The sequence below is a fragment of the Barbatula barbatula genome (genome assembly GCF_947034865.1).
Source record: "Barbatula barbatula genome assembly, chromosome: 1".
Lineage (NCBI taxonomy): Eukaryota > Metazoa > Chordata > Actinopteri > Cypriniformes > Nemacheilidae > Barbatula > Barbatula barbatula.
Genome location: NC_136766.1, coordinates 19,297,780 through 19,313,164, shown reverse-complemented (window position 1 = coordinate 19,313,164; position 15,385 = coordinate 19,297,780). Strand labels below are relative to the sequence as shown.

The 15,385-nt window shown below is 47.3% G+C and overlaps 1 long non-coding RNA gene across 1 annotated transcript; it reads left to right on the top strand.

Moving 5' to 3' along the window:
* The first annotated feature begins 7,980 nt into the window (after positions 1-7,980).
* LOC306899045 lies at positions 7,981-8,485 on the top strand. The gene is made up of 3 exons (XR_013787163.1): positions 7,981-8,080; positions 8,153-8,295; positions 8,364-8,485. It is a non-coding gene; the product is annotated as an uncharacterized lncRNA (long non-coding RNA).
* The last annotated feature ends 6,900 nt before the right edge of the window (positions 8,486-15,385 follow it).

Below are 15,385 nucleotides of genomic sequence, written 5' to 3'. Positions count from 1 at the left end.
AAACAACGGCTCGCATGAAAGTAAAATACACCAGCAGGTGTCAGATTAAGCAGAGCACAATACCTTTTCTGATTAATTATTTATACATTTTACCCATTCAGAAGTAATCAAATTAATAGATATAAAGCTAAGATAGTGTTGTGAGGGTTGTATAAAACAGAAATGTGCCAGAGTTGTCATTGCAACAGTTCAATGTAAGGTTATAATACATTCAGCAATATGTCAGTAACTGGAAAAGCAATGTGAGTCGGAAGCCATTCAACATTGCCTTAGGGCTAAATAATTGGAACACGTCATGATGAAAGCGGATGCTATACTTTATAAATAGATAAATAACCGTCAAGTAGATGTTTCTTTTGCCCAGGCTTGTTCCATCCATGACCTGCTTTTCTCTGAACATCAAATAATTATCTCAGAGATTGTGCAATAAACACAGCACAATACAAAGTGTCTCAGTGTTTTCACAGAGCCATTCCTACCTAGTGTCAAATCTTAAATCAAATCATTTAAAATGGTTACCCAAAGATGTCTTGTTGATAGACAGGTTGAGAGATTTTAGATAGGTTTGTTGGAACTCATTTGCATTGTATCTGTCAACGACGATAAAGCCCCGTCCACCGAGTCGCTCGCAGATGTGATCCAGCCTGTCTCATGGGAAAGATCATCGAATCTTGTTTTTGTAATCATTGCGGCAGTTGCATGGTGAATTGCAGTGCTGTTGTATCACAAAGCTAAGATTTGAGCGTAATTAGTTGGAGACTCAAATTCATTCCACAAAGCCTATTTATTAACGCTGATGCCGAGCATTTTCTAAATGAAGATGAGTCATACTCTGATTCATAGACTCAGGGGACCACCGTAGTCCAAAGGTAAAGTTGAAATAAATTAATCATTTCTCACTCTCCTTCTCTTCCCCCCTCGCTGCCTCATTAAAAGCAGTGTTACCACAAATAATAAAATATTCACCATGCTTGATTTAATTATCACGCCGGGAAAAAAAATTCAATTTCACCGCGTTGTTTGTATGTTTTACCAGTGGGTGTGAAATGTCAGCTTTGAATGCAAATTCCAGCATCTGCAGAGCTCAAGTTGTTTTTCCTCATATAAATCGATATGAGATTCTTGATCATGCACCACTCATATCTTCGTGTCTGTCTATGTGTGTGTGTGGGAGAGCGTGGGGGGCAGAGAATGTTTGTGTGGCCAAATGGCATTTATCACAATGCAGCACTTCAGATTTGATTCTATTGGTGATTCATTTCAAACACTGCCTATTGAATTATTTAAAATACTCACTTCGTGCCCTAAAACAGTCCTTTCGAATACTTTAGATTTCCAATACAGGCCATGCTTGTATTTTTAAATTCATGTACTGTAATATCAAACATACAATACACCTCTGGAGATTTTTTATGCCAAATAACAAATCAGGGGAAACAGGGATAGTTCACCCAAAAATGAAAATTATTTCATGAAATACTCACTCTCTAGCTGATCCAAACTTGTATACATTTCTAGGTTTGTTTGAACATGTAGAAAGATATTTGGATGAATGCGTATAACCAAAAAGTTCTTGGACCTTATTTCTCTGTGTTCATCAGAACAAATAAAATTATACAGATTTGGACACAAACTCGAAAGTCAGTAAATCTTGACAGAATCTTGTATTCTTGGGTGAACTATCTCTTTAAGCAAGATTGCCATATATCACCCTAAGATGTGGTCAATACCTGCAGATAATACTACATAAAATATGCAAATGTTGTTGACACAATCTGTCCACACTGCAACTGCATCACAGAAACAGGGTATAAAATGTCTGATTGTTTATCAGACACCTATGTTGGATCACTTAAGTAATTTTTCAATTGAAAAGTACATTTACATTTAGTTATTTAGCCGTCACTTTTATCCAAAGCGACTTACAAATAAAGTAAACAATACAAGCAATCGGCATCAGGAAAACAAAAAGCATAAGTACAGTAAAGCTGGTCTCATATAGCCTGCCACAGTATACAAAGCTGTGTTTTTTTTTAAAGATAGAAAGAGTAGAAAAAAAGAAGTCAGAACTAATCGGTAAGGTACTGATGGAAGAGATGTGTTTTCAGCCTATTCTTAAAGATGGCTACAGAATCTGCTGATCTTGTAGTAGCGGGCAGATCTTTCCACAAATGTGGAGCAGATCCAGAGAAGGTATTAGAGAGTGATTTTTCCACTACAAGACGTTGTTCGTTTGCAGAGCGTAGGGATCTGGTGGGTACCTTGGTCTGTAATAGTAAGTGAAGATAGGGGGGAACCAGTGGTGTCTTGTAGGCTGTGTGCTCTCTTCGGTTCATTGAAGACCACTCTTGCCGCTGCATTCTGGATCATCTGTAGAGGCTTGGTTGTGCAATCCCACACAATCTCCTTTCCTTGGCGCAGTCAACTGAAGACTACTAGTTGATCAAAGTTCCCTGACGGCATTACAGTGGAACAGAAGGAGATTGAAGTTATACAGTATGACAGAGCCATTCCATGGAAACCCTTATAAACAAACAAAGTATTAAAATGGATATGATATTCCACTGGGGAGCCAGTGGAGGGAGTTCAACAATGGTGAAATATGTTCCCCTTTCCTTGTAGTTATCAATCAAGCGGCAGCATTTTGAAACACCCAATGTTACATCCGGTATCGTGGTGGGAGGAATGTGTTCTTCGTTTTGTTCTATTTCTCTATCTCTCTCCTTTGTTGTGTGATTGGATCGTGTTTCTGTCAGTCATCCTCAAGTGAGATCCTGTGGACCAATCAGACTGGAGAGGCGGTGTTTAAAGGCCCGGAAGTGAAATGTCTCGCGAGTAGCTTTGTGTTTCATATATTTGAACTCTCGTGTTAGTTTTGATGCATGCTCCCAATGTTGTTATTCTTTTTCTAGAATTATTGTGTATTTCAGATTTTTCTCTATGTAACTTCGCTTCTCCATGTCTAGTGATGATTCTGCTTCGGCTTTCTCTGAGTTTATTAGTCCTACATCGACACATGATGATGGGACCAGTTTAGAATGTCACGTGATTTACATTTTATTGCACGTAGGTTAACATTGTGTAAACACACTAGTTATTGAGCGGGTGCCAATCTATTTATTTATGTTTTAGTATTTAGTGGCGTCCTACGCTGAAGATGTTATTTTTCCTTCATTTCTTTGTTTATCTTATTTTGGGATTACAGCTAGTTATTGTGTTTTGTTTTATTATTTTCTTTGCTTTAGCGCCACTCTTGTCCCTCACTTTTTTTTCCTTAATTAATTATGTGTGTATATAATTTATCAATGGATGTTTAGTAATTTTATAATTGAGGACATTTCCTAAAGATTTCTTTACTAAACTCAAAATAACTCCTTTGTTTCTGTTTCTATTTAATTCATTATTGCACACACCGTACTTCCAAAGCAGAGAAAAGCTGCCAAATTAAACAACATTTATATATTGGACATTTGGTGTTATCTCCCAAATACTCTTAGACATAATTAATTAGGGTGATGTAACACCCAAGTACAATACATTACAATAATCTAATCTGGATGAGATAAAAGCATAAATTGGAATTGGTAAATGGAATTAATTGTGGGACATTAGGTGTCTAATTTTGTATCTTTAATATGTAAATAATTCACGAGTTCGCCTCTGCAAATTCTGGCTGCGGATAATTAGGATTTATGCGTATTTGGCGTACTGTCCGGGGAGAGAGCTCCCGTCCGAGCCTTGAGCGCTCCCCCTTTTACCGGGAAGGGAGCCCATAGCCCGGACCGAGCCCTGAACGCCCATCCCCCCCAAAAAGTTGCGGACGGCGCCGGACAGTACATGGTACTGGGCCCTGATGACCCCCAAAAGATGCAGAAATCCGGTGGACCGCGGCCAGCCGTGGGATGCCGCTTCGGCTGGGCGGGTTGGATAGGGAGTTTGAGACTTCTTGGCTTGACCTGCGGCGGTTTCTGGAAAACGAAGCGGAGGTTTAGATGGAGCAGGTGCTGGGCGATATTGGTGTCAAGTGTGGCATTCCTGCAGAGCGGAATGCCCTGGTTCCTGAGGCGGGGTCTGGCGCTACGGTGGGGCCAGTACCCTTGAACAGCCGATGCGCCTTGCATGCCCAATGCACGTAGTGGGAGTGAAGCCCTTGTGCGACCAATGCGTGTTACTTGACCAATGCACATAGTGTGGGTGATACCATTGGGCGATCAATGCGTGTTGCGAGACCAATGCTCAAGTGTGACTGGGACCCTTGAGCGACAAATGCACATTGCGTGACCAATGCACGAAGTGAGAGTGAAGCCCTTGTGCGACAATGCGCCTTGCTTGACCAATGCACGTAGTGAGGGTGATGCCCTTGTGCGACCAATGCATGTTGCAAGACCAATGCTCGAGTGTGGCTGGAACCTTGTGCGACCAATGCGCGTTGCATGACCAATGCACGTTGAGTGGCTGGGACCCTTGTGCGACCAATGCGCGTTGCGTGACCAATGCACGGGTGTGACTGGAACCCTGGTGCCACCAATGCGCATTGCCTGACCAATGCACGAAATGGCTTGGGCCCTTGTGCAACCGATGCGTGTTGCGTGACTAATGCGAGTAGGTGACTTGGGCCCTTGTGCGACCAATGCGCGTTGCGTGACCAATGCACGAGTGTGACTGGGACCCTTGTGCGACCAATGCTCGTTGCGTGACCAATGCACGAGTGTAACTGGGACCCTTGTGCGACCAATGCGCGTTGCGTGACCAATGCACGAGTGTGACTGGGACCCTTGTGCGACCAATGCGCGTTGCGTGGCCAATGCACTTTTGGGTGACTTGGGCCCTTGGTGATGCGCATTGCGTGGCCTAGTGTGTGGTGCTGAAGGGTGCGAGCTGCAGAATGGCGGAGGGGAAGGTGTTTGGGGGGTGGGCCCTGGCGGGTTGCTTAAATGAGTTGGCTCACAAGGGTTCGGTGGGATTCTTTGATGTGAGCGTGATCTGACCAGATGTAGTTTTGGAGGCCTTGGAAGACCAGTGGTGATTTGGAGTTTTTTGTTAATGCTGAGGTGGGATACGAAGAAGGAAACTGTGATGAGGGAGAAATCTGGAAACGGAAGGAGAAATCTGGAAACGGAAGATTGTATGAATTGTGAAAGGATTTGAAACATTTCCGAGCCGTAAGGTAAGACTGCAGGGTCCTTGGGGACACGGCCTGGAGGATGCTGTTGAGGGAGGAGTCTAGGAGGGATGTCAGTGGGTGGTTCATGGGAATATTAATTCCGTATAAGGAGGCACTGGCGTAGGTACCGGGTCCGCTTAGGGCACCGGCCGGCTGAATTTCTGCGATGAGAAGCGGGAAAGGGAGTGAGCGGTTTGGTTTAGGCCCCGGGTACGTGTTTAGCGGTAATGATAAATCGAGCGCACGCGGAAATCCACACTAGCCTTCAGACGACAATGAATAATGTTTGGAGTTTTATTGGCAGATTTGAATACGGGACATATAAGGCGGGCGTGCTGTCTGACGCATCTGTTAAAGTTAAAGGATGTGCAGACTTCTTTGTTTGGATATTGGGCGGGAATACGGCGAAGAGAAACTGGAGCTGAAGATTGGCTGTGCGGCTGTGCGGTAGCTGGTTGATTTAGGATATGTGTTCGCGGAACACGAAGGGGAGGGAGGGTGGACTAAAGGGCATGAGTTTGTGTCGTGAGAAGATGATCTGCACACCGCGCAGGAGATATTGGGGCAGTTTAGAAAAACGTAGTTGTGCAGGTCTGTATCCAGTGCTCCCCAGTACGGGCACTGATTCCAATGGGCTACGCGGATTGAGCATTTGGCTGAGAAGAATTTATGGTATGTATAAAAATGGGAACCGCCGTAAGAAAGCACGAGCTCTGCGATTATGGCAAGGTAATCGCCGAGCTCGCGTCTCCTGTGTGGCTGAGCTGAGCACATGACCTCGTAGAAGCGATTGAAGGCAATTGTGAATTCGGTGAACGAGAGTATACGGGATGAGTGTTGTGCTGGGTTTTTGAGCGTGACTGAGAATGGACCTCAGTAGATTTCACGGTCTGGGGCTGGCGGGGGGAGAATGGAGAGGAGAGATGCTCGGTCGAAATCCGCACCTGACAGGATCTGTGCTCTGAGGGCATTGGAGACTGGAGGGGGTTCCCGGACTGGTGCGTTGGGCGGGGCGGGCATTTGGGTGGCAGTCAGAAGGGAGAACGAAGACCGGGCCTGGGGGAGGGGAAAACAGGGAGGGTATGGGACGGCTGCCGCTGCGTTCTGGTAGTTGAGGACGTCCAGGGCTGTTGAGAAGGGAATAGGAGCAAAGATAGAGGGACAAGAAGACGCCCACGACGCTGGCTGAACTGCGTTCGCACTACCGTCGGCTCCGAGAGCTGGGGCGGTGGGAAACGAAAGGGGAGGAGGCATGGGCAGTTGGGAAGAGGCGTACGCATGCACCGCTGTGGGGAGGATAGGAATAGGTGGGTGGTTAGGGAGGGAAGTGTAGAAGGAAACCTGGCCCTGCTCTGTCAGCTGCGCGGCCTCGCGGTGTTGCTGACCGCCGGGTCTGCGTCTTGTGGTTGGTGCGAAGTCACCACTCGGTGAGGACTCGTTGAGGTTTTCCCTGACGTGGCTCCTGCTTGCTGGGGTGATGCGGCGGCGACTCCTGGCGGGTGAGGGGCTTGGAGCCGCCTCCGGGCAGGGATGCGGACGCTTCCGAGTGCGGCTGGATATGTTAGGTGTGGTTCTTGATGCGACTGAGGGGTTATGATCGCTTGAGGAATCTTCATCTGACGTTTCTGGGGCGGAGGTAACGTTGGTGTTGATTGAAGGTGAAGGTAATTGTCTGAACTCTGCCATGGTTTCCACTTGAGGATCATTGCGAGAATCGGATGAGAGGATTGAGGTGAGAAGCTTCTCTATATTTATACGTGTTCTGCTGACGCTGGTTGGATAATTGGTCTGATTGGCGATTATGTGCACGGTGTGCAGTAATTTGCCAGGGCTTCTCCCGAACTTTGTTTATTAAACATCTTTTAGTGTTTTATTATTGAACCTGGTGATTCGATCGAGAATACTTTCCTATGTCGCCCAATCCTGGTATCTTTACAGGAATGACATCTATGCTGTATAAAAGAGAAACATCAAAAGGAAACACCTCAATATGGTTTTCTCTGACAATCCTTTTAGCACACAGAGGCACATCTGTGTCAGAAGTAATCCAATAGCGATCTTTAAAGCTACAAGAAGACAGGGGTAGAACTGATTGTCCGGTGCCCTTTAAGGCCCTCCAGCAGACTGGTTACAGTGTGAAGAGAAGACGGCATGACCCTGCTGTGATAACCTCCACCTGATGTGTACCACTTATTCACTGTAGACACCAGACATACACTGCTGTGTAATTTTCCAAAACACACTATATGACTGAATCATCTCAGTATGGAAGCTCTACCATTTAAGCTGGCTATCTCATGCAAACTGTTATTGAATGGCATGTGTGCCTTTGTAAAAAAAGGACTGTATGCGTGCCAATTTGAATTAATGTCTTTAACTGTTAGCAGATTTACTACTAGCAGGAGCTGTGAGTAGAATGGGGCTGAATTGATGGTGCCGATAGTGTCAAGAGTGTCAGGGGGTCCTCAGCTTCACATAGAATTTGACACTTCCTAGGGCTAAACGTTATCATGTGAATACTCTGTCCCTTCATTCAGATTATGAAATGAAGCATTCATCACACCCAATGACTACTGATAAATGTAAGGGTGTAGGAACAGCTGCTTATCTCACTGTTGTTATGATTCACACCAACTCTATTCACTTTTATTAAGTAATTTAGAATTTAGACACGCCTCCAAGTAGTGGCTCTACAAGTAGTGCAGCTATATGTTTCTTTTATGAGGGTGATACTTTTCAGAGAAAATAATATATAGTTTTTGTGGTGAAGTGCCCCTTTAAGCTTGTCCCCGCCCCATGATTAGGTGGCGGGCCATATTTGGACTATATAAGGGGCATCCCCAGAGTGGTAGGATATTGCGTCATCATTGCGTCATCGGGGTGTTGGTTGCCGGTGCTCGTTTACTCGGGTGCGAGGTATGTGTCTGTTTGTCATTAGCATGGGTTGGCGTCTAGATGGTGGGGGTGTTTACTTACTTTTCTGTACAGCTGGTATCTGTCTGGAGGTACGAATCGTACTGCTTGAGGCTGTTCCCTTTACCTTGCTGCCTAGTTCCAGGGTAGAAGAGCAAACCGATCGCACACATTACGTGGTGCTGCAAGGGACCGACGCTCTACTGCTGGTGCGGGAGGTAGGTGGTTAGGTGCTATAGCTATGGGTTAGCATCTAGATCGCGTGCTTACTGACTTTCCCACTCAGTGTCCGCTGGTGTCTGTCGGGAGCTACAGAGCGTACCCGTTGAGGGTTTCCCACTAAATCGCTGCTGAAGTTCCGGTATTGTAAGGGAGATCTGATCACGCGTGTAAAATTGCGTGTTGGGAGTGACTGCTGCTCTTCTGCTCGGTAGGTCCATTTTATGGTGGGTATGCGGGGGTGGGATCGTATTTGTTGCATAAGTATGACCCGTGAATTCCTCTGTACAGTGAATGGGAGGAATGAATGGTTTGCCGGATGTTTGAATGGAAGTCCTGCGGATCGGGGGTTAAAGTGGGCGTTGATTACTACGCTGGTTTGCCTCGACGCTGCTGTTTTGCTTGGATTTATTTGTTTTGATTTATTTGTTTTGCTTTGATTTATTTGTTTTGCTTTGATTTATTTGTTTTGCTTTGATTTATTTGTTTTGCTTTGATTTATTTGTTTTGCTTTTGTTTATTTACTTGTTTGTTTATCCGTCTGGGTTATAATTTACTTTGTTCTTTTTCGTCCTCAATAGTTTACAGCCGTTTTTGATAACCGGCTGGCCTATAACTGTGGCCGGCAAGGGTTTATGTACAGCGGTTGCCTACGGCTACCGTACGGTTGGTTCTTTTGTTTTGTTCTTATTTTGATATTTTGTTTGTGTAGATGTTGATATAATTGATGTGTTTTGCCTTGCTACTATTTGTAAGCAACGGTGTACTACTTGCCGTCGATAGCTTCTTGCCGTTAATACTGTCTCCTGAGAGGCCACCATTACATGTTTTAACAGCTTTTCTTCTTGTTCTCAGGAGCGGGGTGACCCAAAGGCGGGCAGGCTAGCCATCATATGCCGGGTGACGGAAATTCTCCTTTCAGTGTGCGGTAGAGGTTTTCTTGTAGTGTATCTCACTAGTGTGTGTGTGTGTGTGTGTGCTTACGAAGTTGCGGCACGGTGTCCTCATTGTGGGCTAATTTGAGGCCCACCGCTTAGCCTGTCCAGCTAATGGTGCACCCCAGCTCCGTTACGAGATCCTGCATGTTTATGTACTGATTGAGCTTTGTTGCTCACATACCAGCCAGTGGCTTGGCCAGCTAGTATCATTGTTTTGCTGACTCAAGTAGTTTTTAAAGTATTTATGATAATTAAATAAAGAATTCTATTTTTTTATACCTATTCACGTCTCATGGTCTTGTGATTTGGAGGGAGGAACGAACTTGTGTGCCCTAGTAGGGGTATTTCCCCAGCTGATTCCATGCTGGGGTGGCGTAGTCGTGACATTTTAGTTTTACCACTGGAGAGCGTGCTCTCAAGTACCCGTAACGCCACATCTGGCGTAGTCGTGACATTTTAGTTTTACCACTGGAGAGCGTGCTCTCAAGTACCCGTAACGCCACATCTGGCGTAGTCGGCAGGGTCCTCTTCTCCATATACTGATCTGAGACGTGGATGATTGGTTTTTTTGTTGTGGGTGATTGTTGTGTGTTAATTATAAGGTTTTTTTCTCTCCAGTAGAAGCAAAACAGCAGTGTTTATTTGGCCTGGGAGTGTGCCTTTTGGTAGTAAGCTGAGTTCCATCTAACGCGTAATATTCTTTATTCAACATTTTTGTAAGTTTTCCTTCTACGTTGTAAATTAACAATGGAAGACGAACTACAGGAGTTAAGAGAATTAGTAGCTCAATTGAGAGCTGATAATCTAAAGTTGCGCCAAGATCAAGCTCTGGCCAGTTCGCCTGGTCTTAGTACTGAACCCCCGAGGCTACCGGGCCCATCTGTAGGTACATCGCAACCCGTAGACACAGGCACATTGCCGGAGCGTTTCGTGTTTATACCTAGGGACAGAAAGTGTTCAAAGTTTAATGGTAGGTCGGGTATAGGGATTACTGAGTGGGTTGAAGAAGTGCAGGCTTGCATGAGGGCTCGACATTTATCCATGGCAGACCAGTCCTTTTTCTTATTTGATCATTTAGAGGGGGAGGCACGGGAGGAAATTAAGTACCGGCCTGTTAGTGAACGGGAAGACCCCAGTAAAATTATCTCCGCCCTAAGAGAACTCTATGGGTGTACACAGTCATATGTTGCCTTACAGGAGTCGTTTTTCTCCCGAAGGCAACAAGAGGGTGAGACCTTGTTAGAATTTTCCCTCGCTATCATGGGTCTCCTAGAGAAGGTAAAGCAGCAGTCACCAGTCGTGTTACCAAATGCCGAAATGCTTTTACGTGACCAATTCGTTGAGCACGTTCTTGACAGTGCTCTTCGTCGGGAATTAAAGCAATTGGTACGTCGTCAGCCTGCTGCTACACTGCTCGATATTCGTAGTGACGCTATTAGGTGGGAACGGGAGGGTATGCCTGGAGGGGCAAGAAATCGGAGCCACTCTGTTCCATTAGCTCATGGGTTTCAATATGGGGTGCAAGGAGGCGTGCAGCCGCAAGTAGATCGCCGCTCCCCGCCCGCCGAGATGAGTGAGCTTAAGGAAATGTTAAAACTGCAACAAGGGCAGCTGACTCAGCTCGCCCAGAGCGTCGCCAAATTGCAGAACCCACCTCGTAACGTTCGGCCGGCTCGTGCCGGTTTTGTTATATGTAGGCGGTGTCAAAAACCTGGCCATTTCGCAAGAGATTGCAATGGAGACCGTGTTCCTCCTCGCTCGCCCTTGCCTGACCGAACAGACACCAGGACATTGGGAGATAGGCAGCCTTATTCAGGTGCGGCATCGGGAAACTAGTTCCCGCCGAGTTGTTGAGCCACAGCTCGGGTGGGGAAAACGTAGGCTTGAATGGTGGTGATAGTAACGGATCAGGGTCATCTTTAATGTCGTCATGCCCACATTTGGTCGTGGTTATGGGAGGTGTATCCGTGTCTTGTCTGATTGACACTGGTTCAATGGTTTCTACCCTTACTGAGAGTTGTTTTCGAGAGCACTTTGAGCCATGGGGCCATGATCGTCTTAAGACTTGTCAGTGGCTGCAGCTTAGGGCGGCGAATGGGCTGTCCATCCCCTACATAGGCTATATGGAGTTGGACGTTGCGCTCTGTGGAAAGTTGTTTTCAGGATGTGGAGTGTTGGTAGTCCGGGATCCTCCTGGTGGTACCAGTGCTCAAGCTCCTGGTGTGTTGGGGATGAATGTATTGGGCCGGTGCTACCAGGAGCTCTTTGGACAGCATGGGACCTCCCTTTTTAACTCTCCACCTGCGTCGAGTGTGCCCAAGATAATCGTCCAAGCATTGCAACGCTGCCATCAGGCGAGCATTCAACCCTCGTTGGAGAGCATAGGTAGGTTGAAGGTACGTGGGCCTCGAGTAGATCGGATTCCAGGTGGCACGATTAAATTCGTAGCGGCCACTTGTTCAGAACTGTATTCTAGTGGCATTGCACTTTTTGAGCCCCCAGAGTTTGGCTTGCCGGTTGGGCTTTTGATCTCCCCTTCTCTAGTGCGAGTGGTTAAGGGGACCGTGTATGTTCCCATTGTTAATGTAGGAACTACCGATGCTTTATTGTACCCTCGTCGGGTGATAGGTTCCTTAACCAACGTGTCTGTGGTGAGTTTGCCCCCTGGAATTTCGGAGTTGAGGCCGGGCGCTGTTTGTTCAGTCTCTTGTCAAATGGGTGTTTCGACTGAGCAGGGACAGTTGGATGCAGTAGACCTATCTCATTTGCCGGTAGGAGAACAGAGGGAGGTTAAGGCCCTTCTCTGTAAGTATCAGTCTGTGTTTTCCACTTTTGAGGGAGATGTCGGGTGTACAGATTTGATCTCTCATGATATTCCCCTCCTGGATGATGCCCCCACTCGGCAGAGATATCGGCGTATACCCCCATCCGATTATGATGCAGTTAGGGTACATATTAACCAACTATTAGAGACGCAAGTGATCCGAGAAAGCTGTAGCCCATATGCTTCGCCACTTGTGCTTGTCCGGAAGAAAGATGGCAGTATACGCATGTGTGTAGATTATCGACACCTGAATTCAAAGACGAGGAAGGATGCCTTTCCCTTGCCTCGTATTGAGGAGTCCCTGGATTCGTTAACGGGTGCCCGTTGGTTCTCCACTTTGGATTTAACCAGCGGGTACAACCAGGTGCCCGTCACTGATCGGGACAAGCATAAGACTGCCTTTTGCACCCCATTTGGTTTATTCGAATGGAATAGGATGCCATTTGGGCTCTGTAATGCCCCCAGTACATTTCAGCGACTCATGGAGCGTTTGTTTGGTGACCAGCAGTGTCATTCATTACTTTTGTATTTGGATGATATTATTGTATTTTCTTCCTCTGTGGAGCAGCACTTAGAACGGCTAGAAGTTGTTTTGGGACGACTAAAGCGCGAAGGCCTTAAGGTTAAGTTGGAGAAGTGTGCGTTCCTTCAGTCAGAGGTGAGGTATTTGGGCCACGTAATTTCCTCCGAAGGGGTGTCTACAGACCCTAGTAAAACCCAGGCAGTGGCACAATGGAGGCGCCCATCTAATGCTACAGAGTTGCGTTCATTCCTTGGCTTCGCTAGCTATTACCGCCGCTTTGTGGAGGGGTTTGCTAAGATTGCAGGCCCTTTGCACAAGTTGGCAGCGGAATTTTCGGGTGGTAAGCCCAAGCTCAGGAAGCAAACAGGAGCAGGGTTTATGACCGCTTGGAATGAACAATGTCAGAAGGGTTTTGAGGAGTTGAAGTTAAAACTCACTACTGCTCCTGTGCTCGCGTATGCTGATTTTTCTCTGCCTTTTATCCTGGAGGTGGATGCGAGTCATGGTGGTTTGGGGGCAGTCATCTCGCAAGAACAGGACGGGAAGGTTCGTCCAATCGCATACGCTAGTCGCAGTCTTAGGCCCACGGAGCGCAATATGTCTAACTACAGCTCCATGAAGCTGGAGTTCTTGGCGCTCAAGTGGGCCATGACTGAGAAATTTAGGGAATACTTGCTGGGCAGTCAGTGTGTGGTCTTTACAGACAACAATCCGCTGAGTCACCTGTCCACCGCAAAACTGGGGGCCACAGAGCAGCGTTGGGCTGCCCAGCTGTCTGCATTTAATTTCCAGATCCGTTATAGGTCAGGGAAAAGTAATAAGAATGCTGATGCCCTTTCCCGACAGAATCCCCCGGGGAGTGGAGTGCTGGGTGGACTGGCGCCGGGAACTGAAGTGCCGGCTGTGTTACAGCAAGTGCGGGGAGCCGAGCAGGTGCTTGAGGTACACCAATCAGCGATTACGATCTTGCCTAGTTATTTGGGGGAGGATCTTTGTCGACTGCAGTTAGCAGATCCGTTGATCTCTGAGATCTTGCCCTTTTGGAAGCGAAAGGCCCGTCCGGGGATAGAGGAACGTCAGCAAATGTCAATTGAGGCCCGGAAGTTGCTCCATCAGTGGGACCGCTTCGTGGAGCGAGACCAGGTACTTTATCGTAGAGTCTATTGTCCCAGTGGTGGGGAGGAGGTCTTGCAGCTGCTATTGCCTGCTGTGCTGAAGTCAGAAGTGCTGACACAGTTACATCAGTGTCATGGACATCAAGGCATTGACCGAACTGCTGAGTTGGTTCGACAGCGATGTTACTGGCTTGGTTTGGCCGCAGATGTTGTCCGGTGGTGCCAGGAATGTGAAAGGTGCCAAGCGGCTAAAGACACGCAGCCAGTAGCTCAGAGTTTCATGGGTCATCTTTTGGCCTCGAGGCCAAATGAAATCGTGGCCATTGACTTTACCTTACTAGAGCCATCTAGGTCCGGAGTAGAAAACGTGCTTATTATGACTGACGTCTTCAGTAAATACACTCTTGCGGTTCCTACGCGGGACCAACGAGCCGAAACCGTGGCGCAGGTCTTGGTTAATGAATGGTTTTATAAGTTTGGCATTCCCGGTCGCTTGCATTCGGATCAAGGACGCAATTTTGAGTCTCTACTGATCCACCAGCTTTGTGGATTGTATGGAGTGGAGAAATCTCGCACCACTCCTTACCATCCAGCTGGAAACGGCCAGTGTGAGCGTTTTAACCGGACCCTGCATAATTTGTTGCGCACTCTGCCGATATCTAGAAAGAGAGATTGGGTGGCATGTCTGCCCCAAGTTCTCTTTTATTATAACACTACTCCGCATCAATCTACTGGTGAGTCACCCCATTTTTTAATGTTTGGCCAGGAACCACGATTGCCCGTGGATTTCCTGTTGGGTAGGGTGCAGGAACCAGTTGCCGGCACTGTGCACGAATGGATTCGGGAACATCAAACCAGGTTACAAGTGGCTTTTGAGAGTGCACAAGAGCGTTTACAAATAGCAGCAGGGAGACGTAAGGCAAGACATGATCAGCGGGTCCGGCATGTTCCCTTGGAGGAAGGGCAGTTGGTTTACTTGCGAGAGCAGGGCCACAGGGGTCGTCATAAAATTCAGGATCTGTGGAGCCCAGTCGAGTATCAGGTGGTGCGGGCTCCAAAGGAAGGTGGTGGGGTCTATTCCATCGCACCAAGGGATGACTTGAGTAAGGTAAGGAACGTACATCGTTCACTGCTTAAAGGCCGACTCCAGAGAGGCGTTTTGGCGGAAGCATCTTTGGGGGAACCGGGGGAGCCCTTAATGTTAGGACAGGATGACGAAGAGGAAGAAGTAGACCTGGTCGGCGTGATGCCCAGAGGCCCCGTTGCATGGGGTGGGGAGTCGGAGAGATCTGACCGGCCCAGGCAAACTGGACCTCGGACCCCAGAAGGCGTATTAGAGGTGCTTCTGTCGGGGCCAGTTAGTTCCCTTGGTGAGTCAGGGAGTGGATCAGCCAACCCCCCACTGGTTTCGGATTCTTTAGTGGGTAGACAGCCAGACGAGAGAGAGCCTCTGATACGAAGAACAGGAAGAGTAACTGCTGGTCACCATTCAAATCTTCATCACCTACCTCGTACTGGGAGGATTGTACCCTCCAACTCCGTATCTAATTCTGTAGCTGCCATTTTTAGGCCTTGGAATTGAGGTGGGCGGTTGCCTATCGTCGGGTCGGCGATTCAAAAAGCAGGGGTAGATTGTGGTGAAGTGCCCCTTTAAGCTTGTCCCCGCCCCATGATTAGGTGGCGGGCCAT